Source organism: Ochotona princeps, chromosome X (assembly GCF_030435755.1).
Source record: "Ochotona princeps isolate mOchPri1 chromosome X, mOchPri1.hap1, whole genome shotgun sequence".
NCBI lineage: Eukaryota > Metazoa > Chordata > Mammalia > Lagomorpha > Ochotonidae > Ochotona > Ochotona princeps.
In genome coordinates, this window is record NC_080865.1 from 9,630,539 (window position 1) to 9,649,251 (window position 18,713).

At 46.0% G+C, this 18,713-nt stretch overlaps 1 pseudogene; it reads left to right on the plus strand.

The window, feature by feature from the left end:
- Window positions 1–1,388: 1,388 nt before the first annotated feature.
- LOC131478545 (fructose-bisphosphate aldolase A-like) lies at window positions 1,389–8,119 on the plus strand (annotated as a pseudogene).
- Window positions 8,120–18,713: the final 10,594 nt, after the last annotated feature.

The following is an 18,713-nucleotide window of genomic DNA, read 5'->3' on the forward strand; positions in this document are numbered from 1 at the left end:
AAGACATTCTCTGTCTCTCCTCCTCTCTGTATATCTGACTTTCCAATAAAAATAAATCTTAAAAGAAAAACAAGAAATAAATAAAAATTTCTCCTCTGAAAGTGAATCCCACTGCCAGTGCAGGAGTCATGGCAGCCGCAGCAGTGAGCTAGAAGGCCGGAAGCAACTGAATGAGCCCAGTGAGGAATTCCAGAATGCTTCAATGTTATTGAAGCTGCTCTTTAAACTTCCATTTTGGGGCAGTGTTTGAAGATAGACGTCTGACTCCATTGTCCAATGTTTACAAAACGGGCAAAACCTTAGCACAAACCCCTGGCAGGCAGAATGGACAGGGTGGGGCAGGGTGCACGGTGTGCACACAAAGGAATTCTGTTTCTCCCAAGGACTTTGGGTTCTTCAGACCCCTTGCAACTGGGAGAAGTCTTTTAGACCCCTCACAGTCTCCTGAAAGATATGAAGGCTTTAGAAAATGATTTTGTAATCATCATCATCACCACCATATTTTTTTTTTTAAGACTTTATTATTGGAAAGCTGGATATACAGAGAGGAGAGACAGAGACGAAGATCTTCCATCCAATGATTCACTCCCCAAGTGAGCCGCAACCGGCCGGTGCGCCCCGATCCAATGCCGGGAACCAGCAACCTCTTCCAGGTCTCCCACACGGGTGCGGAGTCCCAAATCCTTGGGCCGTCCTCGACTGCTTTCCCAGGCCACAAGCAGGGAGCTGGATGGGAAGTGGAGCTGCCGGTATTAGAACCGGCGCCCATATGGGATCCCGGGGCTTTGAAGGCGAGGACTTTAGCCGCTAGGCCACGCCGCCGGGCCCATCACCACCATGTTTTAAACCATAACATCTGTGTACTTAAAATTATAACTGGGACTAGCTGAATATATTTTTCTGGCGTCCCCTTCACAATTATACAGCTAGAAACTTGTAAAGATTTTTTAAAGTAGCTGTTGTTTTTTATTATTGTTATTTTTCCATTCTTAGAAACAGGTCTGTACATAAAAAAAAAAAGCCTGAAATGTTCACCAAACTGCTGTTGTAATACTACCCATTTTTCAGATAGGAAAACTGAGGCTTGGCCTGCCCTAACTGGAGGGACACATGAGAGATTTCTTGTTTAATAAGGTGGAGGCGGGAGTATCTCCTTAAAGAATCTGACACCCTCCCCAGAAATGTGGCTGCGGGAGGACCTCCTCTCAAACATCCCCCTCGCATTTTTCAGTCCCTGCCCCTTCTGCCAGGTGAGATGATCCGGCTTCTGCTTTTGCCTAGGACCGCAGGCCTGACTCATGTCCTCAACGATTGGTTGCCTCAGTCAACTCATCCAATTGCAGGGTCCTCTCTCGGTTCCAGGCTCCGACAGGCAGCTGGATTAACCAATGGCAACGAAAGGCGGGCTGTGCGGTGCGGACAGCATTCACAGGCTCTACCTCAGCTGTGCAATCGTTAACGGGGCAATTGCTGTGCAGAAAAGGTAGGCTTTTGAGCCTTCCCAGCCAATGCGAGATGGTGTGGCTTTGAGATTTGCAAGAAAACAGCAATTTCAAGCTACATTTAAATTAGTGGCAATGGAGTTATAAGATTGTTTTGTCTGCAACCTTAAAAGCAAAGTATAAAAGTTTCTGCCTCTGTATATTCCTTGAAGAGATTTTTAATGCAATCCTGAGTTCAGAAGTGTAGGAAATTTACAAGTGAACCTAACTATCATGTTTAATTTTCCTCGTTAAGCGTCTTTCTTAGGATGTACTAAGTAGTCATTTGAACTTTCCATCCATACTTATGTTCCAAATTGAGGAAAAGCACACGATTAAACAGGCAGAGTTCTATGTCTTAGCATTTTTAAAGTTCACTGTGCACAATATATGGCAGCTCCTCTGTATCCATAAAATTAAATCAAAGTACAAATTTATATGTTTTCAGTTTCCAAATCTAAGGAGGTAATGAGTGGGGAAAATGATCCAAATAATAGGCTTATCATTTTATTAGCAAAGATTTGCTGTGGTAAGAAAGATCTTTGGCAACTATGACTGTTTCTTCATGATAAAGCTAAACTCAGGTATGAAAATATTTAATAATCAAGCAAAGGGAACATGAGAAGCAAAGCCTGACTTTGAGATGCCATTGACCTAGCCTCTGGTAGGCACTGCAATTCATTTCAGTCATCAGTTGTTTTTAAATTGTAGTTATTTTAAAAAAAAAAAAAGGAGAAATAATTTCCCTGAAGAAGTGATTGCAAAATCTCTACTTTTGATTTTGATCATATTTATATTTTGTACAAATTTCTCAAGGTTAACGTTTATTTCGTTTAAAAGAGATTTTCAAATACATATATCTATATTTTTTTGAGAAGCAGTAAGAGAAACAGTCAGAGGTATTCCATTCATCGGTTCATTCTCCTAATGTCCACAGCAGTCAGGCTTGAGTCAAGTTGAAGGCCACAGCCAGGAAATCAATCCAGGTCTCACGTGGGTAGCAGAGAACCGAGCCCTTGAACTAGCACCTGTTGTGTCCCAGGGAGCACACTGGCAGGAAGCTGGGCTCAGAAGTGGAACTGGAACCCAAAGCAGGCACTCCAATATGAGATGCAGACATCCCAAGCAGCATCCATTAGAAAACAATTGGTTAGGCCCGGCGGCGTGACCTAGTGGCTAAGGTCCTCGCCTTGAATGCGCCAGGATCCCATATGGTCGCTGGTTCTAATCCTGGCAGCTCCACTTCCTCTGTCTCTCCTCCTCTCTGTATATCTGACTTTGTGATAAAAATAAAATAAATCTTTAAAAAAAAAAAAGAAAACAATTGGTTGAGTCGTGCTGTCTGAAGCCTGCCAACCATGGTCTCTGGCGCCAGCGACGCCACTGTCACAGTCACTGTGACCCATTACCAAGCGCAAAGAGTTCTAGAGGCACTTGGAGCAGCCGGGGTGCTAGACACGCTGACCAAAGTGTGATTAGTAGTCTAATATGAAGAACCAGAGAAACCTAGTCATGCTTTGGGCGTTTTAAAACATCACTTAGGAGTGCTACCCCAGAAAATCCAGAAATAGATCTGCTTTGCCTAGAATTGGCAGAAATGAAAGAAAAATATGAAACTGTTGTAGAAGAAAAAAAACTGAAAAACAAAGCTTGCTTCGTGTGAACCATTAGGAGAAGTGTGCTAAATAGGATTCTTCTCAGTTGAAAAGATACTGAAATGGTTTTGCGTGACTTAGTTTGTATAGTATATAACCTTTTGTAAACAGATGCTATAGAACTTTTAACATGTTAAATTCACCTATTACACTTTGTTAAAAACACGTCAATTAGAATCACCAATATAAACCTCAATATTAAAAAAAGGAAAAATATTTATTTAAAAGACAGAATGACAGAGAGTGGGAAAAGATTTTCCTTCTGCTTGTTTGATTTTCAAATGGCCCCAACAACCAGGAGCCAGGAACTCCATCCTGGCGGGTCCTCATGGGTGGCGAGGACCCAGTACTAGACCATCTCCCGTTGCTTCCCCAGGCACATTAGCAGGGAGCTGGATTGGAAGCAGAGTATCTGGGACTTGAACTGGAGCTCTAATACAGAATGATGGTGTTGCAAATAGTAGCTCATGCACTTCTATTTTTAAAATATTTTCTTTATTAGAAAGACAGGTTACACACAGAGACACGGAGAAACTAAATGGCCACACATCAGCTGGCACTGGACCAGACCAAAACTAGGAGCCAAGAGGGATTTTCTTCTTTTTCTTCTTCTTCTTTGTTTAAAATTTATTCACTTTTATTGGAAAGGAAGATTTTTAGAGGGAAGGAGAGACAGAGAGACAGATCTTGCATTTACTGGTTCACTCCCCAAGTGGGCACAATGAACAGAGCTAAACTGATCCAAAGCCAGGAGCCAGGACCTTTTTCTGGGTCTCCCACATGGGTGCAGGCACCCAAGGCTTTGGGTCATTCTCCACTGCCCTCGCAGGCCACGAGTAGGGAGCTAGAAAGTAAATGGAGCAGCCAGGACATGAACTGAGCCTATATGGGTAGTGGCACTTGCAGGTAGAAGATTAGCCAATTGAGCCAAGGGCTTTATCTGTGTCTCCCATGTGGGTGCAGGGACCCAAGCACTAGAGCCATCTTCCACTGCCTTTCCAGTTGCATCAGCAGGGAGCTGGATTGAAAGTGGAGCAGCTCAGATATGAACCAGTGCCTATATGGGATGCCTGTGCTGCAAGCAGTGCCTCAACGTGCTATGCCACAGTTCTGATCCCTTCATGACTATTTTAAAGTGCCCTTATATACATATATGTATTATATAATGATACATAATCTTTCTCTATAGAAAATAATTTCTAATAATGTTTGTACCGCCCAGGTAAGTACTGTCTGAGGAACTCTATTGTGTAATTACCCGGAGTGCTTTACTGCTTCACCACTTGCTAGTTAGTGTATGTGAGCAACGATCCACCTGTCCTGCTGTATAACTAACTGCATGCTCCTGGACAAGTTGTTTGCTTTCTCAGTGTCCTCAGTTGCCTCATCATTAAAACATTTTTAAGGTTTTATTTGAAAGGTACATTGACAGAAACACACACACACAGACATAACTCACACATCCACTGGTTCACTCCCCAAGTGGCCACAGCAGCCAGGGCTGGAGCAGGCCAAAACCAGGAGCCAGGAGCTCCATCCAGATCTCCCACATGGGTGGCAGGGACTGAGGTTCTTGGACCATCCTCTGCTGCCCTCCAGGGAGCACTGACTTTGGTAGGAAGCAGAAAGAGCAGAGAATTGAACCTGCTGCTGTCTCAAGGGGCAGCTAACCCACTGTGCAACACTATTAGTCTCTACTGTACTTTTTGAAAGTTCTTCCACCATCCAGTTGTTCCAAGATTCCCTGAATAGTGGAGCTTAGGAAATGCCGCCTGAGCTGAAGGCATCGGAAGTGGCCGCCTAAGCAGTTTCTTCCTGGCCATCTCTTTCCTCTCTCGTCTCTCTCTCCCTCATTTCATCAGGAGGAAAGCCAAAGAAAGTAAGAATTTCTTTTTCCCAAGTTGAGTCATAGAAACCAGAACCTACCCTCTTGCCATAAAACCTAAAAATACTGACTCTAACTTTCCCTTGCCTTTATGTGTAAACTGACCATAAAGGAATTCTCAGATGCACTTTGTTTCATTGTGGATCTTAAGACTTTCATTCTAGAAGCTTTCCTACCCAGAAAAAAGGACCACTGAATAGAAGAACCCAGAAAAATCTGGAAAGGCATTGTTGTATGTCTCCTGACTACAAAATCAGACTCTTTTTGTCTGATTACATTTCTACATGACTTTTCATGCTCTATTGAACTTAAGCTTAAAAAATGCACAGTTCAGGGGCCCGGCACGATAGCATAGCAGCTAAAGTCCTCCCCTTGAACGTGCCAGGATCACATATGGGCACCAGTTCTAATTCCAGCAGCCCCGCTTCCTATCCAGCTCCCTGCTTGTGGCCTGGGAAAGCAGTTCAGGACTGCCCCGGGCCTTGGGACCCTGCATTCACGTGGGAGACCCGGAAGAGCCTCCTGGCTTCAGATTGTCTCAGCTCCAGCTGTTGCAGCCACTTAGGGAGTGAACCATTGGACGGAAGATCTCTGTCTCTCCTCCTATCTGTATATCTGCCTTTCCAATAAAAATAAATAAATCTTTTAAAAAATGCATAGTTCAAGGTGGCTCTTCAGGTTTTCAATTTAAAGGTTTCAGTGTCCCATAAAACTAGAACCAAATAAATGTGTTCCACTTCTCTCTAGCTAGCCTGCCTTTTTGTTGGTGGGGAGGAAAGAGAACATACCTTTCTGCCCTTCTACAACTAATCGATAGAACTCCTCAGTGCCTGATGCAGGGTAAATATGTAGTAATTGTTAGCTATTCCTGTTATTGTCTCAATTGGTATTATTTAAATATCAAAGCAGTGGCCTGCAATGTGGTGTAGTGGGTAAAGCTACCATATGTAGTGCCAGCATCCCATGTGGATATTGGTTCTGACTACTGCACTTCTAATCCAGCCCCTGCACCCATGTGGGAAACTCAGAAGAAGCCCTGGTTCCTGGCTTCAGACAGGCCCAGTCCCAGATGTTGAGGCCATTTTTGGGGGGCGGGGGGTGAGCCAGCGGATGGAAGATCTCTTTCTCTGTATCTCTTCCTTTGTCATTCTCTAACTCAGATTTCAAAGAAAAACATTTTTACGAATGTATTTATGACAAACCATTGCATTGCATGCATTCTGCTTGCTACTTTTGATAGAGCATGAAGGCATGGTTGAGGGGAGGGGCAGCATTGTGATGCAGCGTGTTGGACCACCACCTGTGGCATCAGCACTCCCATGTCAGAGTGCTGATTCAAGCCCTGAAATGCTACGCTGTTTCTGATCCAACTCCCTGCTGATGTGCCTGCAAAACCAGCAGCAAATGGCCCAGGTGTTTGAATTCTTGCTGCCCACATGGGAGATCTGAATAAAGTTCCTGGTTTCTGACTTTATCCTGGCCCTGGCTGTTGTAGCCATTTGGGAAATGAACCAATGGATGCAGGATCTGTTTCTCTCTGCCTCTCTCTCTTTCTATGTCACTCTGCTTTTCAAATAAATAAATCTCTTTACAAAGTTATTTTGAAAGACTTAAACACAACATGGACCATCTTCTGCTTTCTCAAGCTTATTACCAAGAAAATGTATCAGAAGCAGAGCAGGTGGGACTTGAACCTGTCCTCATATGGGATTCTGATGTTGCAGGCAGCAGCTTAATCCACACAACACCAGCCCTATAAAATAAAATCTTGGCCCCGGTGTGCCGGCCTCTCGGGAGCTGAATAGGCTGCGTTCCTTTCGGAATGTGACACAAAACCGGGTCCTGGTAACAATTGCCGCGTTCATTTCCCACTGTGCGCCCGCCAGCCCACCGCCCACCGCCGCAGCAGCCTGCCAGCCCTCCATCCGGGATCAAGACCTTGCTGCCACCAGCACCATTCCCTACCCATATCCCAAGCTGACCCAAGGGCAGAAGAAGGAGCTGTCTGACATCGCTCACCAGATTGTGGCCCCGGGCAAGGGCATCTTAGCTGCAGATGAGTCCACAAGTAGCATCGCCAAGAGGCTGCAGTCCATTGGCACGGAGAACACGGAGGAGAACCGGCGTTTCTACCTCCAGTTGCTGCTGACCGCTGATGACCGCGTGAACCCCCGCATCGGGGGCGTCATCCTCTTCCACGAGACCTTCTACCAGAAGGCTGATGATGGGCATCCCTTCCAGCAAGTGATCAAGTCCAAGGGCGGTGTCGTAGGCATCAAGGTGGACAAGGGCGTGGTACCCCTGGCAGGAACTAACGGTGAGACCACCACTGAAGGACTGGATGAGCTGTCGGAGCGCTGTGCCCAGTACAAGGCAAACGGAGCCGACTTTGCCAAGTGGCGTTGAGTGCTGAAGATCGGGAAACATACCCCCTCAGCCCTGGCCATCATGGAGAATGCCAACGTTCTGGCCCGTTATGCCAGCATCTGTCAGCAGAATGGCATTGTGCCCATCGCGGAGCCGGAAATCCTCCCCGACGGGGGCCATGACCTGAAGCGCTGCCAGTATGTCACTGAGAAGGTGCTGGCCGCCGTGTACAAGGCTCTGAGCGACCACCACATCTACCTGGAAGGCACCTTGCTGAAGCCCAATATAGTGACCCCAGGATACACCTGCACCCAGAAGTATTCCCACGAGGAGATTGCAATGGCAACCGTCATGGCACTGCGCCACACAGTGCCCCCGCTGTTGCCGGAGTCACCTTCCTGTCTGGAGGCCAGAGTGAGGAGGAAGCGTCCATCAACCTCAATGCCATCAACAAGTGCCCCCTCCTGAAGCCATGGGCCCTGACCTTCGCTTATGGCCGCGCCCTGCAGGCCTCGGCCCTGAAGGGCTGGGGTGGGAAGAAGGAAAACCTGAAGACAGCCCAGGAGGAGTACGTAAAGCGGACCCTGGCCAACAGCCTTGCCTGTCAAGGAAAGTACACTCCAAGTGGCCAAGCCGGGGCCACCACCACCAAGTCCCTCTTCATCTCTAACCACGCTTACTAAGCAAGGATGTCCTCAGGTGGCCCCCCACTCAACACTCCAGGATCCCATCCCCTCACCCTCTCCCCACAAACTCACTCTCGAAGAGGGGGCCTCATTTGAGGGGTTCCAAGCTGCGTTTCCCATCACTCTTGCCTCCCTTGTGACTTTGGTGTGTGATGTTGTCTGGGTACCCTAACTCCATCACTTTCTCCAGCTCACCGCTGATAAACAGCTATTTAAGGGGGGAAATAAAATAAAATAAAAAAGAGAGAATGTGAAAGAATCTTAGCCATATTATGAACTGAGTATTTGTGTCCCCCCAAATTCATATGTGGAAACTCGAATCCCCAGTGTAGCTCTATTTAAAGATGGGGCCTATAAAGAAGCCATTATGGTTTACTGAAGTCATAAGGGTTGTACACTAATCCAATGGATTAATGCTCTCATAAGAAAAAAAGGATACCACCAGACAACTTGCCCACTGTCTGTCCACCTGCCCAAAGAGGTTGAGTAAACCCAAAACTGAGATGTCAGCCACCTTCCAGGCCTCTGAAGAGGCCTCAGAGTTTAACTTACCTCACCAAGCACCTGCAGCACACATTCCTGGCCTCTAGAAGCCTGAGAACCTAAGTGCTTCTGGCTTAAGCCATGCAGCCTGTGTGTTTTGTTCTGGCAGCCCGAGCAAAGACTCCTTCATCGAGGATGGGTTCTGCTAACGTCTTCCAGTAGATTGCACAGCATTTTTGTCTTAGATGCACGTTCTCAAGAGCTCTGTGACCACATATGATGTTAATGCCAGGCTTTCAGTATGGCTTGTCCCTGGCAAAGAATCCTGTGGTAGGATTTTGGTCTCCAATGCAGCAGTATCGAGGCAGTGAGTCATAGGGGAAGGTGATTGGGTCAGGAGGCCCCAGCCTCAGAAGGGATCCATGTTAGGGCTGGTGTTAAGGAGCAGCGGGGCCTACTACAGCGTGGGATGCTGCCATCCCATATCAGAGTGCGTGGTTCAAGTCAAAGCTCCCTGCTAATGTATCTGGGAAAGCAGCAGAGGATGGCCCAAGTACCTGAGTCCCTGCCACCCACATGGGAGACCTGGACGGAATCCTAGGCTCCTGGCTTGCACCTGCCTCAGCCCCAGCCATTGCAGACATTTGGAAGAGTTGAATCTGTGAATGGAAGATTCTGTCTGTCTGTCTCTCTCTCTCTCTCTCTGCCTTTCAAATACATACATATATACATACATAGATAGATTTTTTTTTAAAGATTTATGTATTTTCATTACAAAGTCAGATATACAGAGAGGAGGAGAGACAGAGAGGAAGATCTTCCATCCGATGATTCACTCCCCAAGTGAGCCGCAACGGCCGGTGCTGTGCCGATCCAAAGCCGGGAACCAGGAACCTCTTCCGGGTCTCCCACACGGGTGCAGTGTCCCAATGCATTGGGCCGTCCTCAACTGCTTTCCCAGGCCACAAGCAGGGAGCTGGATGGGAAGTGGAGCTGCCGGTATTAGAACCGGCGCCCACATGGGATCCTGGGGCATTGAAGGCGAGGACTTTAGCCTCTAGGCCACGCCGCCGGGCCCTACATAGATAGATTTTTTAAAAGGAGAAATAAACCCTAAGTCTCCTAGCCTGCCTCCCCACTCCAAATGGAAAGAGATCAATGTTGTTCTCAAAGGACCAAGATAGGTCTCACAATAATGCGTTGTTATAAATCAAGCCATCCCACCTACTTGGTTTCTGCTGGGCGTGGCCATTTCCCTTCCTTGCTACTTCCATGTCGTGTGGGCTCTCACCAGAAAGCTGGGAGAGCTTTCCAGCCAGCAGCACAGTGAGCCAAGTAAACCACTTCATTTCATACATTATCTGTAGTCTGGATTTAATTTTTGTTTTTGTTTTTAATAGCAACCAAAACAGAAAACAGGGGCATAAAGGGAAAATATTTAAAAATGCCTCATTGTAAGTGTTCTCTTGGGAAACCACTAAAAGCAAATTCTTTAAAAACAAAGATTTTAGGCTTGACATTGTGATACAGCCTGCTGTATTGCCACTGCTTACACCACCAGCATTCTATCTCTGTCTCTCTCTTCCCTACCGCTCCCCCCTCCCCCCCCCATCTCTGGTGATCTGCCCTTTAAGTAATTAAAGAGTAGGTTGGTCACACCAGCCTCACCACAAACAAGTAAGTCATGCATTGTGCTACGATGTTACAACTGCTATGACATCACTAGGCAAGAGGGATTTTCCGGCTCCAGTATAATTTAATGGGATCACCGTCGTGTATGTGGTTAGCTGTTGATGGAAACATTGTTTTGTGGCTTATGACTGTACTTTGAGAATCTCTGCCTCTTTATTTCACTTTCTCATTTTAGTCATGTGAGTTTTCTGCCTTAAACTTTTAAATTTAAATTTAATTTTTTTATTTCAATGGAAAATAGAGGAAAGGAGGAAAAGGAGGAGAGAGAGATAGAGGTGTCTCCCATCCATTGGTTAAATCTCCAAATGTCCACAACATCCAAGACCAGAACAGGTCAAGGTCAGGAGCCAATGGATTGGCCCTGTGGCTTAGTGGGTTAAGCTATCATGGTGCCAGCATCCCGTAGGGTGACTGTATAAGTCCCAACTTCCCTGCATCCAAAACCAGCTCTCTGTTAATAGCCTAAGAAAGCGGAGGAGGATGGCCCCTGTAACCCACATGGGAAACTCAGATGAAGCTCCTGGCTCCTGGCTTCTGGCTTTGGCCTGGTACAGTCCCGGATGTTTGTAGCCATTTGGGGAGTTAACCAGAGATGAAAGATTCCTCTCCAATAACTCTGCCTTTCAAATAAATAATTGTTTAAAGCCAGGAGCCAGGATCTCAGTTCAGATCACCTGCAGGGGTGGCAGGAATGCAAGAACTTGAGCCTTCACCTGCTGCTTCTCAGGATTCCCATCAGCAGGAAGTTGGAACCAGAAGCCGAGACAGGACTGAGACCAGGCATTCTGATATGGGATGTGGATGTCCCAAACGGCACCCTGACTACCGGCCCAAGCGTCGGTAACTAACATTTTTAAGGCTCTTAAAATCAGTAATTGCTAAACTTAGAAACCTTTACACTAGCAAGTTTTCCACAGTGCAGACCCCCTAGTGGAACAATTGAAAATTGCAACAGAGTCCTAAAAATTTCTTTCAAAAACATGCAAATGCTTGTGTTCATATTAATCTTAAACTGTGTATGATACAGAATTACAAGAAATGAAAAGTGTCTAATATGGCTAAAAACAATTTTAATCCTTAATATGGGGTTTCAGAGTCAATGCAGTGGCTTATGTGGGGCTGGCATTCCATATGAGCACTGGTTTGTGTCCTGGCTGCTCTACTTCTAATCCAGCTTCCTGCTTATGGCTTGGGAAAGCAGCAACCACATGGAAGACCTGGAAGAAGCTCCTGGCTCCCAGCTTCAAATCAGCTCAGCTTTGGCCGTTGCAGCCACTTGGAGGAATGAATCAGTAGATAGAAGATATCTCTCTCTCTCCTCTCCTTTTCTCTCTGTAAAACATGACTTTCAAAATAATAAATACAAATAAGTTTTAATTAATATGAAATCCTTACCTTTCTAGATGACCATTTTTTTCATTTTGCAATTAATAGGTAGATTTTAAAAATATTTCTTTAATTTATTTGAATTTCAGAGTTACAGAGAGATAGAGACAGAGATCTTCCAGCCATTTGTTCATTCCCCAAATAGCTGCAACGGCCAGGGCTGGGCCAGGCCAAATCCGGGAGTTAAGAACTCTGTCCAGGTCTCTCACATGGGTGGTGGGGTTCTGAATTCTTGGGCCATGTTCTGCTGCTTTCCCCGATGCATAAGCAGGGAGCTAGATTGGGCACAGAACCGCTGGGAGTTGAACCAGTATTCTGATATGGGAGGCCAATGTGACAAGCAGTGATTGAGCATGATACAGCCCAACACCAACCCCATAGTGGACAGATTTGCAAGTTTAATACAACAATCTCTGTGCCTTAGTATTTGTAGAATCTAAGAGAAATCTAAGCTGCGTTAAAATGTTTTCCCCATTTATATCTTCACCAAAAAAACAGGTGTTTCACAGTAGACAAAAGCTTTGCAATCTGAGCTCAGTCTAGCTGCACAATATCAACTGTGTATTCCATATATAGTATTGTGCAATGTATGTAGAAGTGGAAGACCTATCTATCTAGCCAGGTTTTTGCCATTTCCTTGGAAACAGGAATGCATGGGCAGCAAGGTGGAAAGGTGATATTGCTGGGGCAGCAGGGGAGGTTCTCTAACCAGTAGGCTTTGCAATGGGGTTTAACGTGCAGATTGTGTATTAGAGAGAGTGTGGTTCTTGTCAATGTGTGTGGGAGGTAGAGGGGGAGACAGGACTGACAGAGGGACCAGCTGAGCTGTTTTGCCATCTCCCAAGGTCACCCCTGACTGAAGGAAAGCTCTGGAACGTGGTTGGCACATCAGCGATTTCCCAAAGTAGGCTGAAAGCTCTTGTAATGCCGCATTGGTGGATTCAGAGACGTAGGCTGCTCTGAGAAGGACACGTCCTTGCACATGCAAGCTCTTGGCAGCTGATGCCATCAGTCAGGGAGCTGACAGCTGAAGCCTGTATGCCCACAGCCTTCCCAGCTGCCGAGCCTACAAGCCCTTTGAAAGGAGATCTTGCTGGCACATGACAGCATGTATCCTAGATGGGTGGGTGTTAAATGACACCTGAGGACAACCCCCCACACCATAGGCAGCTTGCATTTAATCAGAAAGGCCTTATTGTGCAAGGCGACTGTTCTTTTGGCTTGTCTCTCACCAATGCACACTCAGAAGCTTGGCTAATGTGCAGAATGAATATCTTATTTTGTTCTTGACAAGAAGTGGGATAAGTTGGGTAGTTTGGTTAAGGAGGTGACCACTCAGTGGTAGTTCTTGTGTGTGTAAGACTCACCTCTTGTCTAAGGGGCTACACTTGTGGATATATTTGACCCCATAGCCCTCTAAGATAGATGAGTTGCTACTTGGCCACCATGTCTTGAGATTCATCCACATTAAAGTTGGGAAAGCCCCACTTGCAGGAACCAGGGAACTTGAATGTGGGTCCTTTGTAGGACCTCAGTCACCTGTTCCTTATTTTGTGTCCTGGTGCATATGGTACAATGACTCGGCCCATGTGAAGCTCTGGCTACCAGGCCTTTGGAGCTTTTCACATAGCTGCAGGAAACCTTGCAGCACAGTTCATTGCAAAGGGCTGTCTCCAAGGTCCCTTTAGACCAAGCCATAGGAACAACAAGCTGTGTACACTCTGCAGGAAGCTGCCATTTGCCCCCACCAGGCCAAAAAAAAAAAAAAAAGCAGCCCAATTCCTTTAATTGGCTGCCAAGGAGTATATGAAATGCCTTTTCATTTTCAACATCAGTGCTTGTTATTAGCTTGTGGGTGTTAGAAAATGGGCTCCCACTGGTCATATTGCTGGTATTCAAAATAAAATGAGCAGCGACTGAAATGTTCAAGGCCTCTGTGTTATCGTGAGCTGCATAGTAAGCTCCAGGCAGCTTGTCACGTTTCTCCTACGGATGGCTCCCTAGGCCCAGCCAGAGATGAATTTGCATCTTTGTGTCACTGCTTTGGAAAAAAAAAAAAAAAACAGCCTATGAGAATTGGCTAACAAAGACAGAAAGGGCTGGAAACCCCAAGAAAAAGGACAAATCCAGGATTATATAGTATCATTTATGGGGGGTTGGGAGTTGCAAACGGTGATTAGACAAGGAATCCTCAATAAGGGGGGTTATGTATTACACTGGACAAAGGTGGCCTTAAGTATAATTGGTATATATAATTGGTTTTTCTCCAGGAACGCTAGCATTCCAGGTGCTAGATAAGGGACTGCCCAGGATTGAGCCAGCCAATACAATACCAGCAGATTATCTTCATGGCTTCACTCACCCTGTCCTAGAGCTTGAGATGACCACTGGGGTTATTTACCTGGCAAGGTGACAGTTACATCCAAAATGGCTGCTGTCATGTCAAGCTGAATCCCTACAGTCACCGAGTGTACATATTATTCAGGTGTTGAGACAAGACCACGATGATTGCAATGATGGTGTCTCTATTAACAGTTCCACTCAATTTTAATTTTTTTAAAAAAGATTTTGGGCCCGGCGGCGTGGCCTAGCGGCTAAAGTCCTCGCCTTGAACACGCCGGGATCCCATATGGGCGCCGGTTCTAATCCCGGCAGCTCCACTTCCCATCCAGCTCCCTGCTTGTGGCCTGGGAAAGCAGTTGAGGACGGCCCAATGCATTGGGACACTGCACCCGCGTGGGAGATCCGGAAGAGGTTCCTGGTTCCCGGCTTCGGATCGGTGCGCATCGGCCCATTGCGGCTCACTTGGGGAGTGAAACATCGGACGGAAGATCTTCCTCTCTGTCTCTCCTCCTCTGTGTGTATCTGGCTGTAATAAAATGAATAAATCTTTAAAAAAAAAAGTTTTTTTTATCTTTATTGCAAAGGCAGACTCACAGAGAGGGAAAGAGAGACAGAGATCTTCCATTTGCTGGTTCGCTTCCTAAATGGCTGTAATGATTGGAACCAGAAGCCAGGAGCTTCTTCCGGGTCTCCCACATGGGTGGAGGGCCCAAGCACTTGGGTCATCCTCCACTGTTTTTCCCAGGTGCATTAGCGGGGAGCTGGATAGGAAGTGGAGCATCCAGGACTGGAACAAGTGCTTATATGGGATGCCGGCAATGCAGGTGGAGGCTTAATGGGCACACAATGCTGGTCCTCCATTAGATTTTAAATAATCAATGTACAGTCATTCTCGACTGGGATTTTTTTTTAAAGATTTATTTATTTCCATTGGAAAGTCAGATATACAGAGAGGAGGAGAGACAGAGAGAAAGATCTTCCATCTGATGATTCACTCCCCAAGTGACCACAACGGCCGGTGCTGTGCTGATCTGAAGCCAGGATCCAGGAACTTCTTCCAGCTCTCCCACACGGGTGCAGAGTCCCAAGGCATTGGGCTGGCCTCGACTGCTTTCCCAGGCCACAAGCAGGGAGCTGGATGGGAAGTGGAGCTGCCGGGATTAGAACCGGTGCCCACATGGGATCCCGGGGCGTTCAAGGTGAGGACTTTAGCCGCTAGGCCATGCCGCCAGGCCCTTGATTGGGATTTTAATTTACATTTTCCCTCTTATTATGAGATAGAGTCCTTTTGTTTATGTTTGTATGCCGTCTGAGTTTCCTCAGTTACAAGTTGCCTGTGTTGTCCATTTTCCTTTGAATTTTCTATTGTTTGATTAATTGGCAATTTTACTCTCCGGATAACAGGGTTTTCATATTCTCCCATTCTGTGGCTTATCTCTTCAGTCTAATTATCTTAGAATTCAATGGATAAAAAACATTTGATGTAGTAAAATAAGTGACACTTCTACGTAAGATTTGTGTTGTTACATTTTTGCTTAAAATGACATTCTGTGCTACTGTCCAGGCTCAGAGCACATTACACAGTCTGGCATGTTGCTATGCTGAACACTCTGAGCTAGCAGAAACCCAAAGGGCCTCACGAGCAAGATTTGCCCAACCTTTTCCCATCCTCCCGTTTCTTCCTCTCCTTTTTCCTCCAGAGCAAGCCATAGGAAACTAGAATTCTGGGAATGGTGCTATGATGTAGTGGATAAAACTACTGTCTAAGATGCCGGCATTCCATATGGGTGGACCTTAGTATCCTACCTGTTCTAATTCTGTTCCAGTTCCCTGCTAAAGGCCTGGGAAAGCAGCAGAAGATGGCCTAAGTGGGAGACCTGGAAGAAGCTCCAGGCTGCTTTGGTTTCTTTGAGTTGACCCATTTCTGATCCTTGCAGCCATCCAGGGAGTCAACCAGTGGATAGAAGCGTTTCTCTCTCTCTCTCCCATCCCTCTGTAAAGTAAAAAAGAATCACATTTTTTTTCTCCAAAATGAAGATATTAAAACCTAGAATCCCTTTCTCCCAAAGCAAGCCAGAAAATCTTGAGCCGTTCCCCTGGTTTCCCCTGTCTTTTTGCATGGAAGCTGGCTATTAAAGCATTCTCTCCTGATCTTGTCAGGTTATTATCTACTGGTGATGAGGCCTTCATTGTAGAAGGGGTCCTACCCCGTAGCTGGCAGGAAAGAATGCTGCATAGAGAGACCAAAAAGAATTCAGACAGGCCTTGGTGTGTTTTTGCCCTCAGTCTTTTATCATGAGATCACACTTGTTGGTCTAGTCACGTTGGACAAAATCACAGCTGTCCATTCCTCGTCAGAACAGACAATTTCCAAGGAAGGAGGAGGGTGAGTGGGGAATGTGGGCAGGAGGGAGGGCAGGGTGGAAGGATCACTAAGTTCTTAAATCTGCATTGCAGTACAGGGGACATTTGTCCCACTTTATATAAATAAGTTTAAAAAGCGATCATTTCTATGGGTCTTTTTTTTTTAAGATTTATTTTTATTACAAAGTCAGATATACAGAGAGGAGGAGAGACAGAGAGGAAGATCTTCCATCCTCGACTGCTTTCCCAGGCCACAAGCAGGGAGCTGGATGGGAAGTGGAGCTGCCGGGATTAGAACCGGCGCCCCTATGGGATCCTGGCGCGTTCAAGGCGAGGACTTTAGCCGCTAGGCCACGCCGCCGGGCCCTTCTATGGGTCTTTAAGTCTGCATTTCTGAAGGCTCCCATATCATGTACAGCTCTTTTTTACAGTTTATTTATTTAAAAGGCAGAGAGAGTGTGAAAGAGGAATCTTGAAGCCACAAATTCGCTCCCCAGATGGAAAGTAAAAGAATGTAGCAGAATCAGCCATAATATCTTCAATAATAATTGTTGTTTACCTTTGTTATGTCATCCTTTTCCTAATCTTTCCAAGCATTTATATATTGAAACTACATTTTTACATGAAAATAGGAATCTTGTGTGTGGGGGGGGACTGTCTAATGAAGTACTGGCATGCTAATTTGCATAATGGGAATCTTTTCCTGAGCCACTGGTTATTCTTAGAAACCATTTCTACTGCCTCTATGAGTAAAAGGAAGTGGAGCCACCATCTGTTGTTAGCAGACCAGCTGGAACTGGAACCCGCTAGCCCTGTGGGTACAAAGTGGGAGGAAAGGCCTCTTTCCTGATTTGCTGATTGCTGTCTGCAGTGTCTTCTATGTATACTGGACTGTGGCACAGAATCGGGGGCCCTCTGCTGGGCTACACGCAACATTCCATCCAAGGAATTTTCTGGAAAGAAAACAGTCACAGAGAATATAGGGGAAAATTGTTAAGAACCAAAGCAAACAACAAAGCATTCATTTGAGCTTGTATACAAGTTAGAAACCGCCTGAAAGCTACAATATACATGGCAGCTAATTAAAAAGCCCATTCCCACTCCCCGCCCTGTTTGTTAGCAGCACCTGAGGTGTACTGATGTATTGATTTTACTTAGCTTTTAATGTTAATGACTAAAATGGTGATCATTGTTTGTCATCACCCTGGGCAAGCAAAGTAACATGAGTTTAAAAACACATAGCTTCAGAACCTTCAGAATCTGAATATTTTTTGAAAAAGAGATTAGAGCTAGAGCTAGAGATAACAGAAATCTCACATCCACTGGTGCACGCCCCAAATTCCTGCAACAGCTGGAGCTGGGTCAGCCTGAAACTGAGTCTAGGAATTCAATCTGGATCGCCCACACAGCTGGCAGAGTCCCAGCTACTGAGGCCACCAACCTGTTGCCTCCCAGGGTGCACATGAACCAGGAACGAAGATGGGGAGTGGACCTGAGACTCAAAGCCAGGCATTCCAAAAGGGAATGTGTCCATTGCAAGCGGCGCCTCATCTGCTGCACCAAATGTTCATCCCTGAACTTGAAAAAAAAATGTTAAACTTTATATCCATCTTGAGTGCTGTAAAATATGCAGTGTGACTCAACAGTTTTCAGAATCACTCATTTCCAGGAACACACAGGAGCAGACGATGTCACGAAACCAAGAAGTGCTTGAAACCCTTCAGTAAGAATCTTCAGACATTATTAATGTTGCTGAAAGCTCATTGATTGTTTTTCATATGACCTAGTTAGGTAACATATTTGTTAGGTTTTAAAACACACTTAAAGTTCTTACACGCAGCCAGTTCGAGCAGCCAAGTCCTCTTTTACCTTAAGTTGAAAACACCAGATGCGATGAGATATTAGGAGGTCCTTTTATTCCAACAGCATAGGAACGGGAGCGGGGGTGGGGGTGGAGGGTGAGAAAGCTAGAAGTGACACATCTGCCATGGTGGGGCAAGGGAAGGGGACAAGATGGAGGGGGACGAGGAAGAGAGAGGGGGAAGGAGAAAGGAGGAGCTGTGTGGGTTGTGTGCTGGCCCCCAGGGACTAGTGACTGAGATGATCTAAGCCACAGGTAGGTGGGTGGGGACTAGGGTAGGAGCTGTGAGAGACTGGGGAGTGGGATTCTCAGGTAAGGCACCAGGTTACATTTGATCGGTGGATAACCAGACCGGTGCGAATTTTGCGAGCTGTGGGAAAAAGGAGAAGCAGGAAGTGGCACCTGGTCCAAGACGGGATGTTCGAATCACCCCTCACAATATTAGCAGAAGAGGATATAATCTAAATACATTATAGATTTTCATGTAATGAAATACTAATGTGGGCCCGG